This window comes from Cryptomeria japonica, chromosome 10 (genome assembly GCF_030272615.1).
Source record: "Cryptomeria japonica chromosome 10, Sugi_1.0, whole genome shotgun sequence".
NCBI lineage: Eukaryota > Viridiplantae > Streptophyta > Pinopsida > Cupressales > Cupressaceae > Cryptomeria > Cryptomeria japonica.
The window spans coordinates 438406060-438430079 of NC_081414.1; positions in this window are offsets into that span (position 1 = coordinate 438406060).

The window sequence follows — 24020 nt, forward strand, 5'->3', positions numbered from 1 at the left end:
ATATATCCCATTTTCTAAACCATTTGTTATTTTGTCGCATCTAAGACTTCTTTCTTATGCATAATATGTCATTGAAGATGACCTTAGGCCATCGACCCTCTTCCATTTGCCCAATTCTTTTCAAATAACTTATGAGTTTTGCCAAAGCAATTGCTTCTATAGGCACAACCCCCACTTCACTCAACATGATATCATAGGGGACTTAACTTTTGAGTTTGAACTTGTTTGAAATCAAGCATTTTTTAATTTGCTTGATTTGTTTCCACTATACGTCAGAGGTCCTACTAGTCCATACTTCACAACCATAAAGAACAACTGGAAACACTAAAAGCCCAAAGAGAGTTTGGGTAGTCTTTCAGTCCCATAGTTCTACCTCTCTACACCTATTTTAAAAAGAATAAAATACTTTCCAACCTCCCAACATTCTCTTTTTTCTACAACCTTCCCAACTTAGTTTTTTTGTTGAAATCAATACCGAGGTACTTGTAATTTGCCACTTCTTTAAGAACACGACCTCCAAAAAAGAACTTAAGTTGGTTATGCTTTCTTTTGATGGAGAAAACTATCACTTTCGTCTTGCTAATGTTGACTTGCATCCCCATTGTTCTACAAAACTTCTTAAGAGAGCGTAAGTGCTCTTGTAAACCAAGAGCAAACCTAGCAATCAAAATAAGGTCATCTGCATACAAAAGGAGCCTTATAGCAAACTCACCCAAGTGAACACCATCACCTTCTTGCAGATTTAACCATTCTTCAAATTTGTCAATTTATAAACCAAAAAGTGTAGAGGACAAAGGGCACCCTTTCTTGACCCCGATATCACTCCTAAAACTTTCAGAGATGGCAACCAAAGTTCTGATTTTGAGTTTAACCTCCTCATATAGCCTATGAATAGTTGGTCTAAGATGTATAGGAACCCCTATTTCCTCCATTCTTTTCCAAAGCTTATCTCTAGGGACCGTGTCAAAATCCTTTTGAAATCCACAAAGCAACAAAAAACTTCCTCTTTTTGTTCCCAAAATTTTTCAATAATGTGCCTTAGAGTGATGCCATGGTCAACCGTGGAATGCTTTGGTTTGAAACCTTCCCGCCCTTCAACATGCTTATCACTTTCTTTTGCCCACTCGCTGATTTTGTTTTCTATCATACTGCCAAATAAATTTGCAACAAAGGGTTTATCATAATGGTTTTATAATTTGAGGGATTGTTCACATCCCCACTCTTGAAAAGAGGTATGGCCAAGCTAGTTGTCCAATCAAGAGTGAACCTTTGTTGAGTAATGTTATTGAAAATTCTTGTGATGTGTGGTGCAAGAATTTCCATGCCCCTCTTTAAATACTCTGCCTAAATTTCAAGTAAGTCTTTTTCTTTACTAGCAACCATCTTCTTAATACCCATCTTGACCTCTTGAATGGTGAAAAGCTTAGTGGTAGTATTGACCAAAGGTGGGGAGGCAACTTGATAATCTTGCTCATAAAGTTGCTTTGCATAATTGAACCATTGAGATGTTTTAATAGTGTTTTCAGTTTGCTTCTTTCTTGACTAAAGTTCCCTCCAAAATAGCCAGGGGTTCTTTTTTCCAAGGAAGATTAACTCTTCCCTCCTTATGACCATGAATTCAACTTTTTTCTTTCTTAAAATCTGCTTGTAAACTTTGAGATTAATTTGTTTATTATTTGTCTCTTTCAAAGTTCTCTTGCCTTCTTGCATGCTTCATCAAACTGAACATTGACCAGAAAAGAATTTGTTTCAACTTTTCTATTTTTGGCTCTTTTACATTCAGTAAGTGCCTTGTGAATTATATTAATAAGCTCAAGACTAAAAGGTCCATGGATAGGAATTATCTCCTTAAAATTCCTTTCAATTACTATTTGAAAGGTATCATAATTTTTTTGAGTTACCAAAATTCTTCCCTTAGAAATAGATTGTGGAATACCCATGGATTTCCTTTCAAGTTGTTCCTTTCCAAACCAAGAAAAACTTATGTAAATTAGTTTATGATGAAAATTTCATCCTAAAGTTTTTCACCAATCAAGACTTCCTCCATTTTTTCATACAGACCATATGAGCATATGGCATAATCCACTACACTTGCACCATTGTAAGTATTACAAGTAAATTTGCTAGACCTTGGCCATCTAGACAAACCATTGCAGATGACTAAGTTTAAAGACCCACATAAAGTAAGCATATGCTCCCCAAAAGCATTCCAACCTTTGTCCTCAGATACCCTAGCCCACTAATGAATACTTTCCTCTGTAGGCCAAATAGGATTGCAATCTTCTTTACAACACAAAATGTTGGCTTGTTCACTTGTTGTCCTAGCATTAAAACCCCCCACCAAAAGTACTTCATCGAGCTAAGAATACATTGCAATATCCATTTTTAAAGCTGCAAAAAAGATCTTGGTATTCGAGGTCTCTATTATTGTAAGTTTTTGAAACCTGTGGAGAAAAGTAACATGTTGATAATGACATGCTTTTGGTTCCTTTCTCGAGCCCATTCACCCCACCCTTATAAGCTTTCCTGCAATTGAAGTTCCAAATCTGATTGGAGTTCAAGCATATGGAATTGTGTTGCTCCTAGCATCAGTCTATATGGAAGAGGTTTCTTTGCTTCACTCGGTTTCAAATTCACAGATTCAATTGTGGGTGGGAGGAGATGGGGTAGCGGGCTGATTAATTAAGAATCATAGTTCCCCTATGGGCCCGACCTAGATAGGTTGCATAATAAGGGTAACAGGAGAAGTAGAGGCAGGAACTTTATTACCTAGCTACAAGGGCACCACCCATGGAGACAAAGGCCCGCATGCTTGATTGGGGGCAAATCATCTAAAGCAAGAAGATCATATGCTATCCAATTATGGATGTTGACCAAGTTTACCCACTGGCCTCCCAACAATGATAGGAAAGGGGCGGTTCCAGATTCATATGCATATAAACACCCAGTTGGAAAGGCACTACCTACAACTGAGGTAGGAGTACAACCAATTTCAAATCCTCCTATAGTCACAGATCGAGATGGTTATCTATTTCTATTTGTATCTGGATCTAGATCAATGGGTTCAAAGTAAGGATGAACTGGAAGACTGAACGCGGGGTTTCGAATGAGATTACCATTTTGTGCGATTTTGAACCAAATAAATTGTATATTCGAATCTTCTCTTTCTAGCTAAATCAAATGCCCTTTATTTTATTTCACTAAGATCATAATACCCCTGTGACCTTTGCCATTCCCTGCTGCCTTGTTCCACACTACCAACTTCAAATACCCTTCATGCTCATGAGTTTCTATGAGACAAATAATGTCTCTATCCTCTGCAATAGGCCCTAACCCAGGTCCACGTCTCAATGGATGACCTCTACAATTCCAACAAACTAGGCTTAGAGAGCCCTGGGTAGGTCTTGATTGCTATTTGTGTTGCCATGTAAGACTCAAAGTTGAGTCTGTTGCCCCGTTAGCCCATACTGACTTCACTGGTATAATTTCTACCAAAGAATTTGCTACCACTTCTTCGCTACAAACTTATTGTTTTGTTTTGTAATGAGGCCCAAAAGAGGCAATAAATGCTTTTCCTTTGTATAATCATGCTCTTTTCCTTCATCCCTATCTACTCTAACTATTGACAATGCCTCCCTCCTTTCCTCTTATTTCTTGACAGTTAAATCTTCATCTAGAGAAAAGAAAGAGCCCCTCCGGAGTTGCTTTTTACCTAGAAGAAGTTGCTTGTCCTGTATGTTTGACATGATGATTTTAATGGGTCTTTCTCTTTCACTGGTAAGCTTACCCACCCTTCATGCTTGGAAAATCTGCCCTTGTCAATTCAATATGTCTTTTAAACATTCACTAACCAGATTGAGAGTATGTTCATTACTCCCATAACCCTTCACACCTTTGATGGCTATGTTTGTTGCTCTTGCTTGCCTTTCTTTGGCTTCTTTGTCTTGTATACTGTCAACCCATGTGTTTGCTTCTTCTACTTTAGTAGAAGAATTGATAGCTTTTTCCCAAGACTTGGGAATTTATAAGAACCTTCTTCCTTACCTTCTCTTTCTGCCACTCCATGATTGTTTGTTTGGTCGACTTCTTTGCCTACCAATTGAGGTGATTCAAAATTTAACACCTCTTTACTTTCCACTGCAGATTCTTTCATGGCTTTCCAGGCAGTCTTCATGTCTTTCCATTCATTATTCCCAACCAAAAGAGCCTCTTGCAACAATGCTAATTCCTCTTTTAAGAACAGTTCTAATTGCTCTTTTAGAAATTTGTTATTTTCTACCAAAGTTTGATTTGCCACTATTAAATCATAGATTTTGAGATCCCTTTCTTGTCCTTGGCATTCTAAAACCTCCAACCTCCTCTTGGCATGCAATAATTTGTGCACATACAAATTAGATGACCAAGTGGGAGGTGTGGAGGAGGGGTTGTAAAAGGCAGCGTCATCAATGTCCTTGTTGCCTTTGGGCTTGTTGAAATGACCTCTTTTCCCATGAGATTGAGCTGAAAATTGTTTATTATGAAGAGCCAATCTTTGATTTTTTTTTACTACTCCCATTTTAAATGGGAATGCCTACGTATTAAAATACCCCAAAACTACTTGGCATTGAACCAAACCCACTTCCCTGCCTTGATCGAGGATGCAATTTTCACCTGACCTAAAAGGTTTGTTTCAAAATAGATGGAAAGATCTTGTTCGTTTATCATGGGTGAAGGTGAATGTTCTTCCATTGCTATGAGTAAATAAATAATATATAAAATATTAAGATCAAGGCTAAATACCTATCAAAATATTCTGAAAACTTCTGAAAAATGATAGAGCCCACTACAAGATAAATATTTGACTACCTACCTATTTAGAAACCTTGTTTCCTATTGGGAATAAGTGCAGGGCAGATAATATTGAAAAATATCCATGGTTTGATTTAAACCCACCCAGGTTACCCCCTCCCTTGCTCTACAAAAACAAATGTTGCCTTGAACCCCGACCAGGTATATCAGATATTGCCCTTTGCACCTTCAAAAACTGTACCCCTGAAACCTGTGTTCCCTTCAATGTCATTGCATTCCCTACAATGTCACTACCATCCCACTGAAGACTGTAAATCTATGAGGTGTTGATTCATTCTCGATAGCTTGGAGTGTGCATTCTAGAGGTATGCTCAAATGCCATGCTCAAACGTTGAAGTCAATATATGTGATTTAGTTGCAAGAAAAAGAATGGAAACTACGAAAGCACGGGAATGGGTTCATTTGGGTTGTTTCCTTCTTCAAAAAATGACTTAGTAATGTCAACTAGGTTATCTCATAAAGGATTATGGATGATTGAGAGCACCTAATTTAAAGAACTATTGAGTTATTTATTAATTTGGAGGTCAAATGAAAGTCTATTTTGACCATTGAATTAGCAAACAAGTTCCTCTATGTAAGCTTACCAGATCTAATTCTCATAAACTACCATTCATTCATTTTTGTATTAATGATCTCCCTCATTTGGCTTGTTTTTGTTTTTAAAGGATGAAATGACATGATTTCCTTACATCCCCATTTGGTGGAGGCTATGGTTAGAGGTTAGTCCATGAGATGGTGGGGAAAGTAGAAGTTCAGAGGGAAGTAATCACCTCACAGCCCTAGAAACTAACACAAATAGTTACAGGATACCTGTGGGATGGCGGGAGGAAGCTAAACCAGTAGTCAACAATAGGAGTAAAGGGACCTCATGGCCCCATGAGGGTCATGAAATGGATAATGAATGGGATGCAATCTTGTAGGGATGTGCCATGTTTATGGTGGGCCTAACTTAAAAGAAATGAATGATACCCCACAACCTTGCAAGGAGACACCTGCAGGCTCATGAGAAAAAAGGAAAAGGAGTAAGAGGTTGCACAGTGGAAAAGGATGGCCAACTCACCATGTCAAAGGAAGTTGACGCGATCTTAGACGTCAACTAAAAATAAATAAATGGTGGAGATTCAAAAAATAACATAGCTACTGAACTGAGTTGGTGCTCACATGATTTAAACTTAATGAAGACATGATTGGAAGAAATCGCCAACTTGAATGCAATAAATTTTGATTTGATCAATTTTTCTCATCACTTTGCATTCAAGAATTGAAATGAAGGAGATTTGCAAGGTGATTGAAGGTGATTTTTAGCATCTAGCTAGGGTTTTAGGCAATGATAAAACTAGTGAGTAAGTTCTCTTTTTGTAGGTGTCGTTAGTGGGAACTATTGGTTTCTTGGTTAGAATTGTGTGTTGAAGTTCTTGAGAAATATATAAACAAGAACCCTAGCTACTCTTAAAACACTATAGTTTAATCAAGATGCTTAATAAAGGTAAGACCTCTGCTAAGAAAGATGACTCCTTTGGTACAAAAAGGAAACCAAAGGGATTGCACTAGGACATTTTAGAGATTCCGCCAGAGTGTGTCATGGAACAGGGAGCTCAAGAGATTTTCAAAGACAAATGTACCAACTATATGGATACAATAATATCAGTTTCAGGGTGAATACTTTCTATGGAAAGAGAGATAATCCCATCCCCATATCAAACCCTTGGTTCTTTGATATAGGTAGATTGGTTGTTCTTGATGTATTTGGAGATGTGGATTTGATTAAGGTTTTGGCCAAGCAATTCAACCCTTTCACAAAAAAAGTTAGAAGAATTGATGGCTCAATCTTTGTGGATGTAAGTCTAGTTGCGATTGTAAATTGCTTTGATCTGAATGGGCAAGCCCTACTAGCAATTGACCTAGAAAAATTTGAGGAAGACTATATTAGGCATAATAAAACCTTGATATGTGATGAGATTCTTAAGTATCCAAATTTGAGTTACATGATGATAAGCAAATTTGGGGTGGGAAGGGAAGGACTTTTCAAAATTATTTTAATTAAGTGATTATTCGCCTAATTCCATTAATATTTGAGTTAATGCAAATAAATAAGGAAATAATTCTTTTATATTTATTTGATTATGAGGAATTTAACAATTTAAAATTATATTGGGACATCTAAATATTAAAAATAAAATGTATTCACACCTCTAAATGGGACATGGGAATTATTGGTCACATCTTTAAGTTGGACAAAAGCTAAAATAAGAGATTTTATTAGTTACAAGAAATCTATTCAAGTGTGATTAGACAAACCATTTTGGGAATTCTATTCGAGTGGAAAATTCACAATATAATTTTATACGGTGAAATTTGGAAGATTAAACTATTGTAAAACCAATAAAGATCCAACCACATAAAACCCTAGTTCTACAATTAAGAATCCACCATACACCAATGAAGAACCTAAACACATGCAAATCACAACAAAATAGAAAGATACCATTCACATGCTTAGTAGGGTTTGATCTCCATTTTTTCCTATCTCTGTCGATCTTGCGTCAATATGGTTTCTCTAAGATTTTTGTATTGTGTACAAGAGCTCAACAAATAACGGATTGTGGTTGTGAAGTTGCTTGATCACATGAAGATTGATTGATCCCTGATCAGGCTGCTGGATTAGGGTCATTAAAGGATGAAGGAATTATCTTATATAGAAGACACCTTAGGAAATGGAGGGATAGGATTAAGAGATGAAATGATAAATGGTCAGCTAGGATTAAAGGGTAGGTAGGGAAAAGGATAAAATATTAGAAAGGTGGTTAAGATGAAATCAAGAGATAAATGACAAGTGTCATGGAGGGAAAAAACTAATGAATTAATTAAATAAAATAAAAAAAATTAATTAATAGAGGAGGTGGGACCAATTAAATAAATTAAACATTTATTTAATTTAGGGAAATGATAATTTAAATAAATAAAAATTTATTTAATTAATAGAAGGCTTAAGATAAAATAATTAAATAAATAAAATATTTATTTAATTAGGCTAGGACAATTTTAGGTGTCTACAATAATAATAAATTATTATTCTGTCAATGGTGGGTGTGGGATTTGTTGGGTCATGTTTGGTACAAGAAGTCATTTGAAATATCTTTTGTGTAACTCCCCTCTAATTCAGTATAAATAATGAGGTATGATGGTACTCGAACTTTAGCATGGAGGAAAAACAAGTAAGTATATTTGATATCTTAATTAATATTGATAATGTTAAAATATTTAACAAACAACTATTTCATAAATATTGATTTCTAAGTATTAACAAGGTTACTGATAGTAATCATTAAAAAGATAAGAGAAAATTTCAAATCTTAGGTTTTGAGATAGTAAAGATGTTAAGATATGAAGATTTTAGAAAACTTATTAATTAAAAGAAGACTATGTTTTGTGAAATAGCTTAGATACGGTATAGAACAAATATTTTATTATGTTTATTTGTATTGATTTTATTAGAGAATATTATTTTAGTGAATTGAATAATTAGATTTAGATTGTATGTTGTATTTCGTTAAGATAGAAAATGTTATCTATTGAGGCAATATGTAGCGCCCACCAAGAAACCATAGGGAACTTACACTAACAACCTAAAAAATGGAGTAATTTTTTTTTTAAACTAATAAGTTTCCATTTAACCTTATCTAGGCAGTGTGAGTACAAGTTAATACACTTAATTCATCTTAGTTTGAATCTTAAAATTGAATGTCTAATTATGTTCTTGACATAAGCAGAAACATGTTTACATAGTCTCATATAGCTCACTAGGGTATCTTGATGCCACCACATACTTCATACTAACTTTATGATTCTTAAACCATACATTAGATTCACAATCAACATGGAAATGCATATATGCACTTAATGATCTAGCTAACATAATGTCTCCACACAAAGGTATATTATATAGGCTGCCCTATAATCCATAATGCATTCTAATATCCATAATTCTTAGTAACTACCTAACTAAATGAGGAAGTAAACCTTTCTATACACTAGCTCCATCTAGAAGTCCAAACCATCAATCCTACAAGTCTACATGCTTATCCTATCTAATTCCTTGGCACTCCATACTCTTACACGTGCATCACATTAAATGAAAAGCATCTATCATAGGCACCATACTTATGATTACACATCTAAGCCTACATGATTATAGTGCATCCAACTAGATGATCTATCACATGATGCAATACATAACCATCAACCCTCAATCTACAACTTACATGCCACAAGATACTTTCTCCCTAACATACTAAGGAAGAGCTTCTACTACCATAACTATAATGTTCTTATTGCTTCCCTCAAGCCAAAATGCAACACTTAAATGACATACAACCTCATCCTACTATGATGACAACTACACTATTGCTGCCCATACACTTAATGCATTACCTATAAGCCATTCTAACTATTTTTGTCATAAAGTGCATGCACACTACTTATTTATACTTCATTATGAACATTGACATTGTCTCCACAATGATTGTTTTATTGCTGCCATCATACTAATGCATACATAATCCACTTATGCTCTTTAATGATTATTATATCAACCACGCATCAATTGTTTGTTGCAGCCATGATATTAATGAGTCCTTAATCAATTGAGTTCTATATATTTTCATAATTCTAAGTTTTATCATAGATTACAGCCTTATGGCTGATTTAGTTTCCATGATGCTAGCTAATGCTACTATTGTGTATGCCATGTTTCATTACTCTAATATTAATGGTTTTAACAAGGACTTGATAATGGTCACTATATACGTTTTAGATTCTCATTAACATTTTCGAATAACTAACTATATTTCATCTTCTTGCACATGAAAATTCATCATTTCTACACAAGGTTCCTAACATAGTTTTAAACATAGCATGAAGTAAGTAAACAATTAAATCTTTCTACCTTACAACATAGATCTATCTATATGTACAAATGTCCATTGCATGTCAAGATAATATCACATAAATATTTAACTTGCTACCGAAATCTATTTCCATAATGAATACATACAATACAACTTGTTGAATACATTACAACATATGACAATTTACAGCACAAGTGTTGGGTCTTTACACATGCTTTATTATGTTGTCCTAATAATGAAACATCCAATTTTTTGTACTCTTCCACGTGATTACAGTGCTTCCAAAAAGGTGGCATGACAATTTCAAAACTATTGATAAATATGAACCATTACATAATAGACCAAAGGATGAACTCTAATAAATTCCTAAGCCTAATGTGTATCATGGATACACTACATGCTACTATTACATGATTATATGTACATGAGGCTTACTCATCCTTTCAAATGATTTCTACACTATTACAAATTATTACAAGTCAAATGACATGAAGTTTTAGTACATAAATCTGCTTCAAAGAATCCATAGCCATCACGAAGAAGATCCAAGTCCATGCACAATAAGCACAACAATAAGAAGGGAAAAACCCCAATGGCAAAAAGCTCCAACCACCCGACCAATGTGGAACCTGCAAGTATCCACCCCCCGAGATAGGAGATGTTGCTACGTCCCAACACACACACACACTAATCTTAGGTTGTTGCTTCTACCAAAGGAACTAGCACCAAGAAAGACTTCCATACACATAGACCAAACACCAATGCAAACAACAACCAAGATAACTCTGAGAGGCCGACAAAACATCAAGACATAGATGCGAGAGTAAAACACAAAGTAATCATATTTACAAGGGAGTGTCATCACATGTTGTACTAAAACAAGCCTCTAGCCTAGGGGCATGCAAAGCCATATAAACCTATGAGAGACCAAGGGAGATTGGCTTACCGTCTCCATAGTCTTCTCATGCTCAGCCTAAAACATCCTCCCTAGGACTGATACATGACACACTATCATTTATTATCTTTTTATATAACTATCTACCCATTCCCATTCATTTATTAATTATCACTTGATTAAAAAAGGTAAACTCTCTTACGCCCATGAGGTCTGAACTTCACACATCCTTACAAGGAACCTCGTGACAGTCCATCTCTCATGACCACTAGGTGTCGTAAAAGAGCCCACTCCCTTTACATGGACCCATAAGTAACAATGGAAGAGGCTCTGAAACAATAAGTAAATCTGAAGCAAAACTTCAACTGAGCCAAACCATTTATAGACACTTGTTCAAATGAAAAAACAACAACATATAAGAAAGAGATGAGCCTCTTGACTAAAGGAAGCACAACTCAAATTGTAACACTGCTGCAATCAAATAAAAGCCAATCTAGCAAGGTCTTCACTATTGTTGTTATAAAATTCAGCAGCTTAAGAAAATCATCCTCATTGCAAAATCATCATGAGGGGATGTCAAAATTACCAAAAAGAGAACTCACAACAACCATGACATCAATGCAATACAATCAAGCAGCCTCTGAAAACCAAATGGATCAAGACACATTACACTTGACTACTACATTGAAGAGCAATGAACAAGTTGGGGCAGCAGACATAACATGCTTAGTCCATACTACAACTCGTGGCCTCTCCCCAAAACACAAATGAATTCCACAATAAGACATGTCGACTCTTTAGCTTAACAATATTTTAACACATACAACAAAAATAACTAGTTTGAACAATCTAATAACTATCACTATTTACACAAATTTATATGTATATAACATGACATACTCAAGCAATTCAAAAAGGAGGAATAATTCAAATTCTAGCAATAATCTGAGGAAACTCACATTTTCCTAAATACCATATCGTGGCCCTACCATTGAATTTGACAGCTATAGCACAAAGAAATGGATAATAGAAAAATTTAGTACACATACAACAAACTGAAATAAATTTTGTAATTAAATAATGTAGACTGGGTGAATGAAATCACACCCCATATACTATAGGCTAGACATATTTTATTCCAGCAGGGGAAAAACAAAATTGCAGGCTTAAAATAGTATGCACGGTGGTGTTGTGCAACAACATCCACCATGATGTTGGTGGTGCTATGCACACACCAAATTATGGGTGGTGTTGTTGCACCACCAGGGATAACTTTAAGAAACACCCTCGGGCAACTATGTAAAATCCTGGCGAATCAGACATTATTTTCGAGGGGGAATTTTCATATCAATGACGATTTATTTTTTTAAAACGTGGAAAAAATTATTTTGTATTGGTGATTTTTTTTCTAGGGTACGAAAATGCCATAAATTTCTATCGAATAATACCTTGTTCTATGGGGGAAATATTTATTGTGGGAGGCAAATAATTTTTGTTAAAAGAAACAAATATATAATTGTATGAGCGAAAAATTTTACTCCGAAGGAAAAATTATTTAAATGTATTGGAAATTTTTTATCCACCGCTTGAAAATTATTTAAATGTATTGGCGATTTTTATCCACCGCTTGAAAATTATTTAATTTGTTTTGGTGAACATTTTGTTATTTATGGTACAATATATAATTCATTGGTGATTTCATGAATTCAATGTCATTAATAGACAAGAAACATCACATCACATTAGTTCATCACATCACATAATAAATTGAGTCCGGACTTTGCACGATGTATCAATAAGCACGACCTCTTTGACATGTAAAGGGTGACACATACCTAAAATCTATCAATGATTTTAAACCGTTCGATGATCATAGATCAATGGCTGAAGTTTTATTTCGGCCCAATTTTCTGAAGAGAACATAGCTCACGTATCAAAATGTCACAAATCATGATTGATAATTTCATTCATTTAATATATATCTATTCACTTACAGAAATCCACTCTGTCCCCATGACTTCCAATGTGATGCTTGCCAATTTGGTATTGGTTCATAGCTGTTTCTATTTTCGCACAATAGTGCATTTATGGGAAAGATTTATAGAGATACGAAAGATTTAAAAAAATTTATAGCAGTTAATATTGTTAAAGAAGTAATTATTACAATCAAGAGCTTCAATAGTTTATATACGATCTCTTCTTCTTTCATCTTCAATTAGACTTTGCCAATTGGTAGATAAATCATCAGAGCTCATAGTATTTTAGGTTTATAGGCTCACTGCTTAGGTTGCTTAATTTGTTAATCTGTTTTCTCAAGATGGACACTCCCATCCACTTGAGAAGCATTTCTGTAGAGGACCAGAGGACCTTTCTAGGCTCCGTTAGAGACCCAACCCTCCAATCAGTCTGCAAGGAGGTTGGGTCATTCACCAATGAGGCTGTGTGGATGGTGTTGGGCAGAGAATTTTTGCGAAATGAAAAATAGGTACCGTGTTAACACGGACCTTACATCCCGCTTCTTAGCGTCTCTTCTAGACCTGGGAGGAGACAAGGTGGATATGTTGATGCTGTTAAGGAAGGTTTTTAAGGAAGACTTCCTCGGAGATGACATTACTCTTGTCGTTGTTGCAGAAGTAGGGGTGGGGATCCCTTGGGCGAGTGATTTATCCAAGCTTCTCCTCCCTGACCAAACATTGTCAGTGGCCAGACAACTATTTCTCCTAAACCTGAATGCGGAGCAGCTGACATGTCACAAAAAATGGGCGTGGATTGGCAGGGACTTCCTCCGGAAACGATTCCTCCTGGACGACTTTCCAAACTACATGTGGCTTGAAGAATTCTCTTAGCTTATGTTGTCTGAAGGATTCTACATGGAAGGAGGGCCAGATTCTTAGGGCAAAATTGTAAACAATTCCACTACCTATGCCCTAGCCCCACCCCCTTGTAGTTTTTTTTTCCTATGTCCTTGAACCCTAACAGGATGAGTGGCAGTGGCTCCCTAACAGGCTGAGTGGCAGTGGCTCACTCATTTTGGCTTTTAAGTTTTGGGGGGACTCAAGTCTCAGACGAAAAAATTGTAAATTTCAAAAGCATAAATATTAATGATAATTTTTCAAATTCTAGTTTGTTTCAGTTTGCCTCTTACAGTCTTATGGATATAAAAATGCTTTATATAATTCTATTTCATTTTTATTAATTAATTTCTTTCAAATGCTTTTTGTATATGAGCTACGTTATTTCAATTATTTGTTAAACAATGGAAATAAATTTAATACCGTGATCTTTTTTATGTAATGCTATAAAAAAAAAATTCAATTCACTCCATTAATTATTTGTACATTGATTATGGTTGATTATAATTTTATAAATATATATTATATAGTCATTCAAAATACAAAATTTCAAAAGTTTCAAGATGCAAAAGTTTATCGGTAAAGGTTTTTTCATTCTATTAATTCAAAAGTTTCAAGATACAAAATTTGCAGTCATTCATGCATAAACGCAGATAGAGAGAAAACCATACTACCCACAGCTTATAGCAAGCAGACAAAAAAACTAGTTCATTGCCAATAGGCCGCTCACTCAGTCTCACTATCCCCCTAGGTCGCCTCCTCCTAGTCTCTTCCCTCCTCGGAGGTCGATGCTTTGGCTTTCCCTTTTGCTGCTTCAGCTTTCATTTTTGGAATGCAGTTTAGGCACCCGAAGTCAGGGTCACCCTCCAAGCTTACCAGTAGCTATATGGCCCTTCCTTCTTCAGCCCTATCTCTCAATTCCCTACCAACCTCCATCCATGCCACCACATGCAAAGCCTTCAGGACTTCATCCACCCTCATTAAGTTCACAAAGAGTTTCATCGCTTCCCACCCCACTCAGGCTCGTTCACGGCACTGATATTTGATTTCATCCTCTAGGCCACGAATAAAAGGAAGCAATTCCTCCTGGTCGTCCCCTTCCTTAATTCGAATGCCAACTCCTGGCACCACCCACTCCAAGATTGAATCCAGGTTGATCAAAAACTCCCCATCAATCAATTTGACCAATGTGAGTTTTACCTTTTCCAACTTCTATTCAAATTCACAGGCCCACACCAGAATCAAATATTAAACCTCCATGTTAGTTCGATACCAGTGACTGATATGTGTCACCTCCTCTGCAAGCATCAGTTGAGCTGCCACCCACAACTTCTCCTCCTTAAACCTAAACACTCCTTGCATTCGTTTATCAGACACTTTTCCCAAAAAGGGCACCAACTTCTTGTCTGTTCGAAGTGTGAAATTGGCCTCCATGGTCACCTACAATTTCAAAATCACTTCTTGCAAAAGATGTCTACAGAAGGTACGATTCTATGAACTATAGATTTGTTCTGCTTCAAAGCAAAAACTGGTACATAGATCAAAAGGAAATAAATTCTGCCTCCGTCTTATAGGCCGAGTAATGAATGTGCACGATAAGGCATTAATGCCATGAGATCAGGAAAAAGATTTCCTGCCATCCTCCCCTTCCTCCGTTCGTGCGACATGCCGCAGACAACTCCTTCTGCGACAATTAATCACCACCTTGGCATTTGTACTTTCCAAATTTGCTCGCCTTAATAGGTTGAGGACTGCAGTTGCATATTTTTTTTAATTAATACAATAAATTTATGTTGAACTTTTATATATATATTTTAAACTATTTTTTAAAATTATATATCGTAAACATATTTTCAAAGAATTTTTGTTAAACTTTAAATTAATATTTTAGATTTAATATTGAATGTTTTCTTTTTAATATTAAACTTTTACCTTTCAAATTGTATATCAAAATTTATATTTTTATTTAGTTATTTGTTTTATTCTAGAAACCAAGTTTAATGTTTTATACTATTTTTGAATTTCAAATTTTTACAAATAATATTAACATTATATTTAATAGTTATCTCAAACTATTGCACGTCTTTAATTACAAATAATATTAACATTATATTTTATAGTTATCTCAAACTATTGCCTGGAATTGAACATTTTAAATTTAATTAAATAGAATTAAGTCTATAGTCTATAGACTATAAATCTCTTTTTCGGACGGAATTTTAAAATGATTAAATAGATTTTAAAAACAGACCCGAAAAGTGACACGAGTATGGTGACGTGCCAGAAAAATGGCAAAAGTCATGGGACCCATTTCATCTTAAAATAGGTACCATCGAGTCTCGACTGTTGGATGAACAAAGATCAACAGCTAGGGTGGATTTCAGCCCGAATGTGGGAAGTGAACACCTTTCTGAGAACTTCACCCGGAATTGGACATTTTAAATTTAATTAAATATAATTAAGTCTATAAAGATTTTTTTTGGGCGGAGGTTTAAAATGATTAAATAGACTAAAAATCAAACTCAAAAAGTGACACGAGTATGGTGATGTGCCAGAAAAATGGCAGAAGTCGTGGGACCCACTACATCTTAAAACAGGTACCATCGACCATCGGATGAACAAAGATCAACGGCTTAGGGTAGATTTTGGGGTGAATGTGGGAAGTGAACAAATTTATGAGAACTTTGCCCGAAAAAGTGGCACGAGTATGGTGATGTGCCTAAAAACTGGCAAAAGTCATGGGACCCACGACAACTAACAATAAGTACCATCGTCCATTGGATGAGCAAAGAACAATGGCTTAGGGTGGAATTCGGCTCGAATGTGGGAAGTGAACACATTTGGGAGAACTTTGCCTGGAATTGAAACATTTTAAATTTAATTAAATATAATTAAGTCATTAAAGCACTTTTTCGAGTGGAAGTTTAAAATTATTAAACAAACTTAAAAAATAGACCTGTAAAGTCACAACAAGTACCTTGGTCCCTCGTCCATTAGATGAGCAAAGATCAACGGCTTAGGGTGGATTTCGTCTCGAATGTGGGAAGTGAACACATTTGGGAGAACTTCACCTAGAATTGAAACGTTTTAAATTTAATTAAATATAAGTAAGTATATAAAGCACTTTTTTGAGCGGAAGTTTAAAATTATTAAACAGACTTAAAAAATAGACCCGTAAAGTCACAACAGGTACCTTGGTCCCTCATCCATTGGATGAGAAAAGATCAACGACTTAGGGTGGATTTCGGCCCGAATGTGGGAAGTGAACACATTTGGGAGAACTTCACCCAGAATTGAACGTATTACATTTAATGTCCTCAGAATTTATACTGAAGTAGTGAATGTTTTGTCCTTCAGCATCGAATAGTTATTAATAATAATTAATAAAATTACAACATGATTCTTAATGTCCTCAGAATTTATACTGAAGTAATGAATGTTTTGTCCTTCAACATCGAATAGTTATAAATAGTAATTAATAAAATTACAACATGATTCTAGATATTTTGCCCTATAGGTTTTACTTTTCTACTTTTCAGAGTTTTCAAAATAAGAGACTCGTAAATCATAATCGTCTTTCATTTCTTGGACAAACCTGTAAATTGAGTGAGATTTAGAAACAACTACTAGATTGAGGAATGCAAGTTGCAATAGAGACTGTCTGCCCCAATCTAGTGAAATAGAAATTCCAATTTCTGGGTAAAATCTAGAACACCTACATCCCGCCTTTTTTGCTTTTGGTAATCTCGTGGTCCAATTTGAGGGTTAGCATTTTTCAAGTTTTTATCTAGCATTATTTTGAATTATTAACAATAATAGTGATGGGGAAAACGGGAAGCAGTAGTTCAACAAGAAGCCAAGTGAAAAACAAAATGTACCTAACCGAACTGGTTAAAACACCAGGTTTCACTGATGAATACCATGATATTTATGACCCTACTATCCATGGTGAAAAGCATATCATAGATATTAGATATACATTGTCTAGTAAGGCGGCAGATGCATCTAGGGCAAAATTTACTGTTTTCAACCCAATGTTAAAACAAAAAGCAAATAAAATTGCATCTTGGGATGTTGGATTGGGAAGCATGGTGTTACCTGAAGTATTCCCTTGCCCTGATTTTGTCATGGTCTGCACCGAAAATTATGATGAAGATAAAAAAGCAATTGTCAATAAAAATATAAAAGAGGAAATTCTATCCATAAACGAGGGAGAATTCGCTTGTTTGTTGAACCTAGGATTTGAAGCCCAAAACTCAAACGTCCAAATTGACCTTGAAAAGTTGGCAGGGAATTATGAGAGTCTCGATCCAAGTCACAAAGATTCATTTATCAAAGCTCTAATAAATATTGGTACTGGTATTGTGTTGGATCAAAATCATAAGCCTCCTTATGATTCTAACATTTTTGTTCCATGGGTTGGGGATACTATTTCCTTGCTGTCATTTTGCCTGGGATTGGAAAATGATAGGGAAGTGGGTGCAAGCCTTCTTGAAATGATTTATAATATCCATTGTGCAGGTCAGCCAGTAAGATATAATTTTATTGAGCACATTGTAAAATCCATGCAAAAACAATTACTAATGATCAAAAAGGTTCTTGTAAGACATTTAGGTTCTCATCCTACTTGTGCTATCTCCTTCTATCCAAGTATCATGCAATATTCGAGACCAACAAGCTTCAAATTGTGAGCTATAAGATTGATGAGAAGACTGGGAAGAGAGCAGAGTGTCCAATATATGATTGGACCCCAAAGATAAGGATGCATGATAATAGAAAGAACTACAACCATTTTGTAGACTTCTTTTTGGCACCAATGTATAATGAAATTACAAGCTCTCCAATGCCTATGTTGCCTGTGTCTTGTAGAGATTGCATTCAACTTGAAAGTCAAATAGAATTGGCTCACTGGTTCTTCATGGAAGAATTCACTGTGTTAAGGTTTTACGGATCAGCAGTAAAACCATACAGACTTCCAATACATGTGACAGAGAGGGTATTTTCATTAGAGTATGTATGGCAATTGGAGAGAACAGATAGGCACTTCCATGGTTAGCAAAACAAGAGCATATTTCCTTCCTTGCCTTTCTCATGTGGAGGGTTCACATTTGAGAGAAAAGCATTCAATGTGGCACATGATTTTTTGACAATTTTTAACTTTGGTGATGAGGGTCTTTGGCAGTATGATCCAATCAGGGTAGTTCAAGCAAGGCTTAAGAAAAATGGGAACTCTTCAGCGTTATGTCAGCATGAAAGTAAACCATTGCTAGAAAAGATTAGAAACAAGGACTCCTGGGATGAGGTTAAAAAAGAGATGGAGAAAATTGCAGCTAACAATAACATTTCAATAGAAGAAATTTCATCACAAATTATGGTATTGCACACACAGAGGACAATAGAGGAGGGCCAGGGCATCCAAAATAGGAGGTCCTATAATTTCTACCTAAAATCTACTAATCCAGCTAAGAAAACTATTCCCAAATCAATTTTGCACGAATGTAAAGAGAATTATTGGACTCAAACCAAAATAAATGATTTTTGGACTATGAGGAGGAATCTTGGTGAACCAAAGACAAGTATAGAATTTGAGAGCATCGACAAGGATGCAGAGTTTAGCAAATTATGGAATATGGAGCATCCCACAACATCATATGACAAGAGTGAATATGTTGATCAATATGAGCCCGAGGTTGAGCCCACTCAAACAACTACTACGGTCCCTAAAATATTAGGTGCAGTCCATGAGGCAATGAAAGAAAAATATAGCAAAGGGGAAAGCATTGTGGAAAAAATGGGATTTGAAGGTGGTGGTCTAGGTCCCAAAGGAGAGGGCATTTGGTATCCACTTCAGGTACAAATTCCATCAGGGTCAAAATCAAAAGGTCCTTATAAACCAATCATTGGACTTGATTTTTCAGATTCATCACCAATAGGTACTACTCATTACCCTCAGAATCCACCTACATTTGTTTCAAGTTCAAATCGACAACCACCACCACATCATGGTATTCCCATTGGCGGTGAATCAAGTGCCACTACCACTGGTGGGGAATCTGGGGATAGTATTCCTATTATTGTTTAGTCAAGTGCCGTTGTTATTGGTGATGTTGGCATGGGTACTTCTATTGATACTAGTTGTCTTGGTGTTGGACAAGGGCAACAACAAAATATATCTCACAAGAGGCCACTAGAGGTAGATACTTAATCTCATACTATTGAGAATCCTATATCAAGTGCCACTGACACTACAAATCAATTATTTGCAGCTTCAGATCACACACCTCAAAAGACTATGAAAACTACACATGAAAGTGTCAGTGGGAGTGGGACAACATCAGGAACTATTGTTGGTAATCCTGGTCAAGCATTAGTTAAAACCATAGAAATAAGTGGAACTGGAGCCTATGGTATTCCTATGTCACCTTTCAAACATTCAATTGCTTCAGCAAGCCCAAATTTTCAATTTCTTGATTACTATGAAAAATATGAACACACAACAAAAGAAAATAAAGAAGAAAAGAAATCATTTCATAGGGTTTCCGTGTCTGAAGTTGTAAACAAAAAGCCTACAAGGAATAGGGTATTTCCAACATATGACCCACAGAAAGATATGATGGAGTTAATGGTTGTTATGCCCCCGACCCCATCTAAAGATAAAACTCCACCACACAGTCAGATAGATCCCTCTCAATTTCAAGTTAGCACCCTCCAAATGGATTTTTCCAAAGTACATAATGTGGACAAAATTAGTGTGTCAAAAAGGACTAACGAAGTGGTCTACACTTCAATGCTAAAGGTGGAGAGAGAAAAAAATAAACTGGAGAAACAAATAGAAAAGTTACAAGCAGTCCTAGAAAACAAAAATCAAGGAGGAAAGTAGCAGATAGCAAGTGCAATGATTTACAGAAAAGGATAAAAAATTCGGGCTCTGCAGTAGAAATTGCAAAGCAGGTTAAGAAGGATGCAAAATTGAAGGACCTGACAGAAAAATTGGTTAAAAGCAATAAAAAAATTGTTGAGGAAAAAGCCAGTTTTCAAAAATTATACAAAAGTTATGAGTCTGCTGCCGCCAAAATGAGAAAATTACAGGACCTATTGGATCATGGGAAGGAAAAAGAAAAACATTTGCAAGATGAAGTAGAGGAAGAAAGAAAAAAATGCACACAAATGAAAGAAGACTTGCACAATGCAAATGATAAAATAAAAACTTTGGAGGATAGATTGAAAGATAATATGAAAAATACAACGAAGTATATACAAGAAAACATTTGGCAGAAAATAATGCAGAGGAGTGAGAAGTTGTGTGAATGGTTTCAATTGACTGAAAGTATGAGTCTAATTTTTATAGAAATCAAAGGGCACTATGAGAAGAACATACATGTTTATTCAAAAGAGGAAATGGCAAAAAAGATTTTGAAAGTAGTCTACAGTTCCAATGACAGCTACTTGACATCCAAGGGAATTAAGAACCACATTGATGCCACAATTAAGACATCATCTATCATTCAAAAATGCCAGAAGCTAAGGGAAACATCAGAAGTTATGAAATGTTGTGGAAAAAATATAGCAAAGCTGCAAGAAAAGAAAAATAATTTGATTAAACTTGGTTTGCCTAAGCCTGTTGACACATAAAATAAATTCATTGGAGAAGAAGCTTACAAAAAAAGCATGGAGATAAAAATGAAGTCTGATTTAGACTTGCTTCCAAAGGACACAACTCCCAAAAGCTTTCTGGAATTCATCCAACCATTTACAACTCTAAATTCGGTATTGGATGAAACAGTGATGTCAAGTAAATCTTCTAAATATGGAATGTTGACAAAGTTGGAGTTGACTTTCCATAGTTTATAGAATATTGACCTTCCATCAGACGAAGAGTGGAGCACCCTACAAAAACTGGCACATAATTCTTAAGAATCATAGTATGTATTGCACAATTTTCTTCTTTTATTCTTAATTTCAAGGTTTTATGTTTTTTCTATTTGCTATTTTGCTAATCTAGCCTATGAATCTATGATGCACACGCTATTGCTATTTTGCTAATCCAGCCTATGAATCTATTTTATGAATAGGAAAAAAATAGCAATCGCTATTGCTATTTTGCTAATCCAGCCTATGAATCTATGATGCACACATTGCACAGTGCAAAACTTCAGCCAGTAAATTTGTATTCTCAAATTCTCCCTTGCTTTAACATTTATGCATTTCTCTATTTTTGATTAGTAGGTTTTAGGCACTGCTATTATCTATGTTTAATTTGTCATGGCATGAATTAATATTTAATTTTGAACTCTATTTTTTGAACAGGAGACATCAAACATGTAGCAGATGTTAAATTGCTAATACAACCTATGATGGCCATATAAATATGTGTTGAGTTTGTAATTTTGATGTTCAATGTTCACATGTTGCAAACTTGCAATTCGACCTGAAGCTGTTGTTGCTCCCTTGTTTCTATAAAAGGGAATTCAGGGTCATTTGTAATTTTGCAAAGGGTTCTGAAACTTTGTATTCACTTTTGTATGGACATTGGAGAATCACACGGGAGTTGTTGTTGCTCTCTTGTTTCTATAAAAGGGAATTCAGGGTCATTTGCAAAGGGTTCTGAAACTTTGTATTCACTTTTGCAATTGGCATGGAGAATCACACAGATTGGTGTATTACTATTGAATGAATTGTATCATATGGCTATATTTTGAAAGAATTAATGAAAATCTAAGTTCTCGACATGTGTATTACTATTGAATGAATTGTATCATATGGTTCTGAAATGTATCACACAAATTTGAGACTCAAACATGTATAAATAAACAATAAACATCTATGTATCAATAAACACATTATGGTTTTTTTTTATTATGCTATTTTAAATCTGGAAATAGAAAGTTGAAAAATACAATTACAAATCAGTATTAAATTCTAATTGCAAAAAGTAATATGTTTTTGTAATATGAATGATGAGATACAGTAATAAGATTAATAAATACCAATCTCTTCCAGTTGCCATTCATCCTCATCAAATTTAGTGCTTTCTTAATTCTCGTCTATGGTTTCTTCACTTTGAGTTTGAGTCTGCATATCTTCGCCGAACTGCATCTCAATGCTACCAGTAGGTCTAGTAGTCCCACTGGCACTTTGGTTTGAAGTGTTGCCCAAACCTCTTCTTTCACATTTGGACCTCCATATTTGCAGTGCCCTATCATAAGGAAAAGTGTGGACATCATACCTAGATGTATAGAGCCTCAAGTAATTTTCCAAATTTTTTTCTAGTTTGTTTCTTATCTTTGATTTTAGGAACCCCAAAGCACTGAAAACTCTCTCATCTTCCACCGAACCCAATATCATGGTAAGACATAAATCAGCAAGCTTCACATATTCTGGTATTGAATCACGCAAGGATGCGTTCTCAGCTATATATTTCCAAAGCCTTGTTACTGATCCCTCTTCGTGAGGGTTGTCCATTTTGGCATATTATTCTTTCAAAGTGTATGCAAAATGAGATGATTACTCTTGAAGATGAGTTTCATCTAATATTCCATTTATAGTTACTCCATTCAATTCTCTGGATATGCAAAATTGTTTTATCAAAGTTAGTAGCTTACTTCAAAAATCAGATGCACTGTTGAGGCTCCAATAATGAGGAAACACAATAGACATGGCTTCGAGTAGGTTGTCAGGAGGGAATCTGATTCTAATTTTTGAGGAAAGATCATATGCATTTTTCTTCACAGAAGTAGTTACAGTCTCAACAATCTTGTCGAAATCTTCTTTTTTAACTCTTGCAGTTTCTTCCTGGGGCGCTTTCCTGGTTCCTCAGGGTCAATCGTGGCATAGAAGTGCATTGGTATCTCAACTCCCCATACATTGGCACATAGCTCCCCGTCTACACCGATTTGTAAAAAGTTATCAGGATTGTTCAAATCTGTGAGTGTCCGCCACTTAACAAATTTTTCATCAGATAGTGTTAGTTGATTTTAATAGAGATTGTCAAGGGTCATGCCTATCATCTTACACAGCGTAGCATATTCTACAATATACAAAGCTCTTTTTTGGGCAACCTTCATAATATTCCTCATTTCCTCTAACATGAGCAGAAGAGCTGCTAAAGTTAAGAGTGTCTCTAAATTACTTAACCTACCAAGAAGTTCGAGAAATTTTGGTTGATTCGTCGCGAGTTGTGTGAAATAGTCCAATCAAGGATGGATATTCTGAAAATACTCGATGTGCTGGACCATCCAAAGAGATCCATCTGGTATCATTATCCTTGAGAAGCTTGTTCCCATCAGTTAATCCATTAGCAAAGTGTTGAAATTCCATAAATCGCTTGGGACTTTGATAGAAGTGTGAGTAGAGCTCTCTGATTAAAATTTCAATTTTTTAACCAAAGCAAACTTGCTCACAATTCCAAAAGCTAGATTCATTCTGTGAGCCATGTAGTGAATTGCAGTAATGTACGGTGCAAATGAAGTTTCAATCTTTGTACAAAGATCGTTCCTGTGACCTTGCATTACTGAAGCT